The following is a 7,500-nucleotide window of genomic DNA, read 5'->3' as shown; positions in this document are numbered from 1 at the left end:
CACAACAGCAACACATCACCACACACACACACACACACACACACACACAACAGTCACATCTCACCACACACACACACACAACAGCAACACATCACCACACACACACACACACACACACACACACACAACAGTCACATCTCACCACAGAGACACACAACACATTTAATTTAAAAAAAACTAACACGACAAGTATACGGTTACTCGTTTATTTATATTCGAGAAACTCTAAACCGTAATTAAAAATGCTTCTCCGTTACCCCTACGGGGCCGTATCAGCCAAACAAGGTCACATACTGTACACAGTATCCATGGCAACTCCCGCCACCGAGCCCCGACAGCCGTTCGGTACCCGAGCCTTAATCAATCACGCCACCGCCGCTCCTGATGTCTGCTGGTGATTACAGACGCACCGCGGGGCCTGGCGTGGCTAAGTAAAGCCCTGTGACTCAGCACGTCCTGACGACAAATATCCTTGTCATCGAGGGTCATCTTCAGACCCCGCCTGACGTTCCCGGCTTCTAACAGAGGGCCAAAGAGACCCACCCCACGTCGCCCAACACAACAAGTGACTGGCTGCTGTGGGTCCCTGGGTTGGGTTTGGGTTTGGGTTTGCATCAGCGAGCGTCATATTGATTTCCCTGAATGGGTCATTATCCCTGTGTGAGGATTAGGGAGACAGGAGCCACGGCTGTCAGCGCTCATAACTATTCATCATCATATTACGGAGGAGGAGGAGGAGGAGGAGGAGGAGGAGGAGGAGGAGGAGGAGGAGGAGGAGGGGGAGGAGGGGAAAGGAGGATTTTTCTTTCTGCACTCTGGGAAATATCTCCAGTCAGAGTTATAACTGTGGACGTCAGGACTAGTCCTGAGAGCTGGCGGTGGCGAGAGAGTTAGTGTGATGTCACAGATAACACGCAGATAATACACGGGTGGGGCGGCTGTGGCTCAGGAGGTAGAGGCTGTGTCTCAGGAGGTAGAGGCTGTGTCTCAGGAGGTAGAGGCTGTGTCTCAGGAGGTAGAGGCTGTGTCTCAGGAGGTAGAGGCTGTGTCTCAGGAGGTAGAGGCTGTGTCTCAGGAGGTAGAGGCTGTGGCTCAGGAGGTAGAGGCTGTGTCTCAGGAGGTAGAGGCTGTGTCTCAGGAGGTAGAGGCTGTGTCTCAGGAGGTAGAGGCTGTGGCTCAGGAGGTAGAGGCTGTGTCTCAGGAGGTAGAGGCTGTGTCTCAGGAGGTAGAGGCTGTGTCTCAGGAGGTAGAGGCTGTGTCTCAGGAGGTAGAGGCTGTGTCTCAGGAGGTAGAGGCTGTGTCTCAGGAGGTAGAGGCTGTGTCTCAGGAGGTAGAAGCTGTGTCTCAGGCGGTGGAGGCTGTGTCTCAGGAGGTAGAGGTTGTGTCTCAGGAGGTATAGGCTGTGGCGCAGGAGGTAGAGGCTGTGTCTCAGGAGGTAGAGGCTGTGTCTCAGGAGGTAGAGGCTGTGTCTCAGGAGGTAGAGGCTGTGTCTCAGGAGGTAGAGGCTGTGTCTCAGGAGGTAGAGGCTGTGTCTCAGGAGGTAGAGGCTGTGTCTCAGGAGGTAGAGGCTGTGGCTCAGGAGGTAGAGGCTGTGTCTCAGGAGGTAGAGCCGGCGTCTAATGATCGCAAGGTTGGCAGATCGGCGGTTCGAGTCGAGCCCCGGCTGGCCACATGTCGAAGTGTCCTTGGGCAAGACACTGAACCCCAAATTGCTCCCAGTGAGCGGGCCGGCGCCTTGCATGGTAGCTTGGCCGCCATTGGTGTGTGAATGGGTGTGTAAATGGGTGAATGAGAGGCCGTTGTAAAGTGCTTTGAAATAAGGAGCTATATAAGTCAGTCCATTTAGATATGCCTAAGGGCCGTTAGGCTCCAGAGAACCGTCGCTTCTCAAGGTTTACTATACTACATGTTGTTCCTGCCAGGGGTGTTCTAGAGAAGGACTCTCTCTGTCTCAGGTGGCTGCCTCTCCTAGCATGCAGAAACATGACAGCTAACATCCAACTAACATCCAACACCGCCGGTCGTTTGCCATTCCGGGAGGGTTGTAATTATTATTAGGGAGGACGTTCCTGTTTGGAAATTCAAACCGAATTCCCCCGCGATGGCCAGAGGGGGCAGGTTTCCAACAATCTTATGCTCCTGCTCCTTTAATATAAGTTACAGCTATGGTTTAATATTGCATCGTTAATATCTAGTGTTACCCTTGAGCTCTGCTGGGATTGCACCGGTGTTACGTTACGACAGTTATGTAGTGATTACCCGGGGACGTCTGTGTTTCAGACGATGACTCACATCAGAGTTTCCCCCAGTGTCAGAACCCTTTCCTGTAATTCAAGCGATCCGCCAAATTGACTGACGGCCGATCCTCACACAGGACTGACATGGTGGAGCTGCTCTGGTACTGGCTGACATCTCTCTGCTCTTGTAAAACCAATTCCATCTGAACAGGGCTTCAGGGAACAGTAAGGCCGAGCTCATACCATGACATCACGACTGATCGACTGATCGATTGATCTGTGCGTTGATCTGTGCGTCGATGATGGGCGAGGTTCGAACCCTGGGTCTCCCACGTGGACGACACACATCGACACAATCGCTAACGTTAGAACATTCTGGTGATACGAAGAAGGAAAAGAAGACGTCGTGTTTGGCTTAATGTCCCTGTGTCACCCTCCTGTTATACTGGCAGATGGCGGAGGTGTGACAGAGAGGAACCCAGGGAACAGGGACGTCCCTTACACACCGCTGAGGTCTGGCAACTGTCTGGCACAACCTGAGGGTGATTTATCTAACTCTTTAATTCTGCTTTCATTTCATTATTACATTGACATCTTTGGCATTCATCAGACGCCTTTATCCAAAGCGACTTACAACAAATACATTTGTCTAAGTAAGTGAATCATCTATCCTCCATCAGTCGTAGCAGGGAAATGTAATCTATGCTCGAGCCAGGGGCCGTTGGCAGTCATAAGGCTAAAAGAAGGATAATAATAATAATACAAATTCCTTCTTTTAAAATGTACAGTAGAGAAACGCTCCAGGGGGGTAGAGGCGGTAGAGGTCTCAGGAGGGCTAGTTAAGGTGTAGCCTGGAGCGATGAGTTCACCCTGCGGCAGAGGGAGTTACTCTGCAGGCCTGACAACACAGGGAAGCTTGTTCCACCAGCGGGGAGCCGGAACAGAGAACAGACATGACAGGGGAGCGTGACTGCTGAGGTGGAGGAGAGGAGTGGACTAGCAGGTGTCTGGGGGCTGACCATAGCTTGCAGGTAGGCGAGCACTAGGGTCTTAAATCTGACGCGAGTTGCTACCGGGAGCCAGTGGAGGGAGCGGAGGAGAGGGGTGACATGGGAGGTTGAACACCTGCGGCAGTGTTCTGGAGGAGCTGCAGAGGTCTGATGGCGGAGGCGGGGAGCCCGGCCAGGAGTGTGTTGCAGTAGTCAAGGCGGGAGATGACCAGAGACTGGGTCAAGAGTTACGCTGCTTCTCTGGTGAGGAATGGACATATCCTTCTGAATCTACATAAAGGATAATTTCCTTATTGTTTACTTCATCTCCTTGTGTAGTATGTTATTATATATACATAATATAGTTCTATATAACTATGATCTGAGCATATTATCCACACAAAACTTCAACGTGTTACCGATCAAATGGCATCGTGCTTTTGTACCTGATTATCCTTCTATGCAGTTCAGTTTGGGTTCTAGATAAGTCCAACAGGGCGTGTAGATTAAGAGGTTAATTAAGCAATACCACAGGAGAGGTGTGCTTTATCACAGAGAGGGTGGAGGGGGAGGGGAGGGGGAGGGGAGGGGAGGGGAGGAGGGGGAGGAGAGGGGGAGGGGAGGGGAGGGGGAGGAGGGGGAGGAGAGGGGGAGGAGAGGGGGAGCTTTATCGAGGTTTGAGTACAGCTGGGTTGTTCGTCGGTGCTCAGCTGAGCCGTGTGTATTTGATCAGGCGTGCTAAAACCACGATAATGTGATGAACACACTCTCTCCTGTGATATTGTTTAATTAAAAGCCGTCGTGACTCGCTAGCTGATGTGCATGTTCAGAATGTTCTAGATGTTCTAGGGAAACCTGCCGTTCCTCCTCCCTTCCTCCACTCATCAGCGACTTGTTTCCAGATTGCAGAAGACGGCCTGCTCACACACACACACACACACACACACACTCACACACACACACACACACACACACACACACACACACACCTGCCTCACGTCCCTGAACCACTGAACACGTCAGACAGATGACAACAGACAGACGGATGTAGAACCAGTAAATAAAAGGTACAACGTCGATACCAGTCCTCTGATATGAGCCACTAACGCCACTTCTGGTGTTTCACATGAATCGATGGAACAACGCCGTTGCACAACCTAATGGTTGTCAGATGGAAGGATGGATGGATTTTCTTTTTTAAACTAAAAATAGACGAGTGCTGCAGCACGACGCTACACAGGTTCATAGTAGACAAGTGAGAGGTATCCAAACGCGGCCAGTTTGGCTCAAAACGATTGGCTGAGGCTGCGGTCGTCATTTATCAGTCGTTTAAAAGAAGCTTCATCATCTATCATCTACTGTGATCTATGATCATCTACCGCTGGACCCTCGTAGCTCTGAGAGGCTGCCTGACCCTGACACAGATTGTTAAACTGTCCAATGATCAACAGCCAAACAGCACAGAGACCTAAACAACCCAAAACTAAATAATTCAGGACCATGTTCGCACGGACAAACAGACTGAAGCTCAGCTTCTACCCTAGGGCCATTCAGGCCCTGAACACAGCCAAGACCTAGGTTCTAGGCCCTGGACAATCTAGACAATTTGATGGCAGCTACTAGATTGTAAACATAAGTGCAATATTGTAATACAACTGTGAACATTTCTGGCAGCTACTAGACTGGAATATGAGTGAAATATTGAGATACAACTGTGAACATTCTAAACCTGCTAACTGCGACACTTTAAATGAATGTGCAACAATACTATGTGCAATATGACAACCCTTGTGTACATAAGGTTCAGATATAGGAAAAAGTTAGGATATTTATAGCATAGCATAGAGTACAGCACAGTGTTTTATTGTATAGTAGATAGTGTACATAGCCTTTATTTTTGTCAACCAGCTCTTTTCTCTTTTTTGTTTTACCTTTAGCTCTCTTGTTTTTAGTTTTTTTCTTATTTACAAGCACCAGGGGAGCCCCCCCTCCTAAATGTCGTTGTACGGTACCTGTATTAATGACAATAAAGACCATTCATTCATCATCATTCATAATTCAACAACAAAAAGCACAATGTGACGTTAGAATTATTGAGTTTTTTACATAATCTGATCCATTAGGTGTTTATTAATGCCTGTGTGGTGTTATTTTTAAAATGTTTACATTTTTGAGTTAGTAATTAATAACATACAAAGGTTCCATCTCACAAAACATAACGGAATGTAAAAACGTTGACGCTCAATATCTCTGAACTGCCCTAAACGGAGATAGAACCTTCTCATTCTAAACGGAGATAGAACCTTATCATTCTAAACGGAGATAGAACCTTATAATTCTAAACGGAGATAGAACCTTATCATTCTAAATGGAGATAGAACCTTATCATTCTAAACGGAGATAGAACCTTATCATTCTAAACGGAGATAGAACCTTATCATTCTAAGCTCACGAGTCGTTTAAATGAAGCTTCATCACCTATCATCTACAACTGAAGCCCACCGCTCTGAGGCTGCCTGACCCTGACAGTCACAGACTGTTAAACTGTCCAATGATCAACAGCCAAACAGCACAGAGACCTAAACAACCCAAAACTAAATAATTCAACAAACAGAAGCCCAGTGAGGCGACAGATGAAACACTGGGATTCTTTTGAAGGGAAAGTGCATTACAAATAAAACACATTATTATCATTATTTATTTGAGATGAAACAACAGACACACACAGCCTCCGTCCTGCCTGTGGTTGTGACCTCGCTGTGCCTGTGGTTGTGACCTCGCTGTGCCTGTGGTTGTGACCTCGCTGTGCCTGTGGTTGTGACCTCGCTGTGCCTGTGGTTGTGACCTCGCTGTGCCTGTGGTTGTGACCTCGCTGTGCCTGGTCTGTGGTTGTGACCTCGCTGTGCCTGTGGTTGTGACCTCGCTGTGCCTGGTCTGTGGTTGTGACCTCGCTGTGCCTGGTCTGTGGTTGTGACCTCGCTGTGCCTGTGGTTGTGACCTCGCTGTGCCTGGTCTGTGGTTGTGACCTCGCTGTGCCTGGTCTGTGGTTGTGACCTCGCTGTGCCTGTGGTTGTGACCTCGCCTGGTCTGGGTCTCACCCAGGGAAGAGAGGCGACACCTTCAAGGTCTCAACAACAATCAGTTTGTCAGGATCACAGAACAGCAGAACACTTTCATCTGAAGAGACGCAGAGAAATGATTAAACCTGACTAGAGGACTCTCTCTCTGGCAGCGCTGGGTAATGACCTCTCTGTGTCTTGGCTCTGGTCGAATAATTATATTCAGAGCCACACACACACTCTCTCTCTCTCTCTCTCTCTCTCTCTCTCTCTCTCTCTCTCTCTCTCTCTCTCTCTCTCTCTCTCTCTCTCTCTCTCTCTCTCTCTCTCTCTCTCTCTCTCTCTCTCTCTCTCTCTCTCTCTCTCTCTCTCTCTCTCTCTCTCTCTCTCTCTCTCTCTCTCTCTCTCTCTCTCTCTCTCTCTCTCTCTCTCTCTCTCTCTCTCTCTCTCTCTCTCTCTCTCTCACACACACACACACACTCTCTCTCTCACACACACACACAGACACACGCACACACACACACCAGGTTGGCCTGTCTGCCTCTCTACCAGGTCTGTGTCAAGAGCTAATTTCCCCAGGCCACTGGCCACGCAGGAATGCTCTCCAGACACGCTGTTCTGATGCTCCAGACACACAGACATGCTGTTGCTGTTCTCCAACGGTGTCGTCAGTGACTCACCTTCCGTCATCATTAGCTGAGAGACAGAGAATCACTTACGCCGTACAGTAGTGAAACCAACTCAGAGTGTTGTGTAACACAGAGACAGACAGCGACTAGAATTAATTATCATCATCCCACAGATTGAGCTAATGGACAATAATAACTGTGATTATGTCAGAGGCTGGAGAGTGATATTATTCAAACGTGTGTTTGGACTCAAACATGAGAGGTTGGAGTTCTGCTGATGTCAGGAAGTCAAGTGTCTTAAGCTGAGGAGATACTGAACGGGTCACACTTTTACACTCCTACAATACCTGCTGTAAGGCCCCCCTCCCTCACACACTCTCTCTCTCTCTCCTAGACACTCTCTCTCTGTCTCTCTCTCTCTCTCTCTCTCCTAGACACACTCTCTCTCTCTCTCTCTCTCTCTCTCTCTCTCTCTCTCTCTCTCTCTCTCTCTCTCTCTCCTAACCTCTCCCTCTCCTATGCAGCTATAGACCAGAAAGAACATTCATTGTGAGAGAAAGAACATTCATTGTGATCAGCATGTAAT

At 48.8% G+C, this 7,500-nt stretch overlaps 1 pseudogene across 1 annotated transcript in view; it reads right to left on the bottom strand.

Annotated features, from left to right (window-relative positions):
• The window catches only part of LOC308167382 (cGMP-dependent protein kinase 1-like), a 162,772-nt pseudogene that overhangs the window by 78,090 nt on the left and 77,182 nt on the right, over positions 1-7,500 (bottom strand). The window lies entirely within an intron of this gene.

The sequence above is a fragment of the Nansenia antarctica genome (assembly GCF_963989245.1).
Source record: "Nansenia antarctica genome assembly, chromosome: 11".
Lineage (NCBI taxonomy): Eukaryota > Metazoa > Chordata > Actinopteri > Argentiniformes > Microstomatidae > Nansenia > Nansenia antarctica.
The sequence above is the reverse complement of the archived record's forward strand: the minus strand, read 5'-3'. Positions and strand labels throughout refer to the sequence as shown.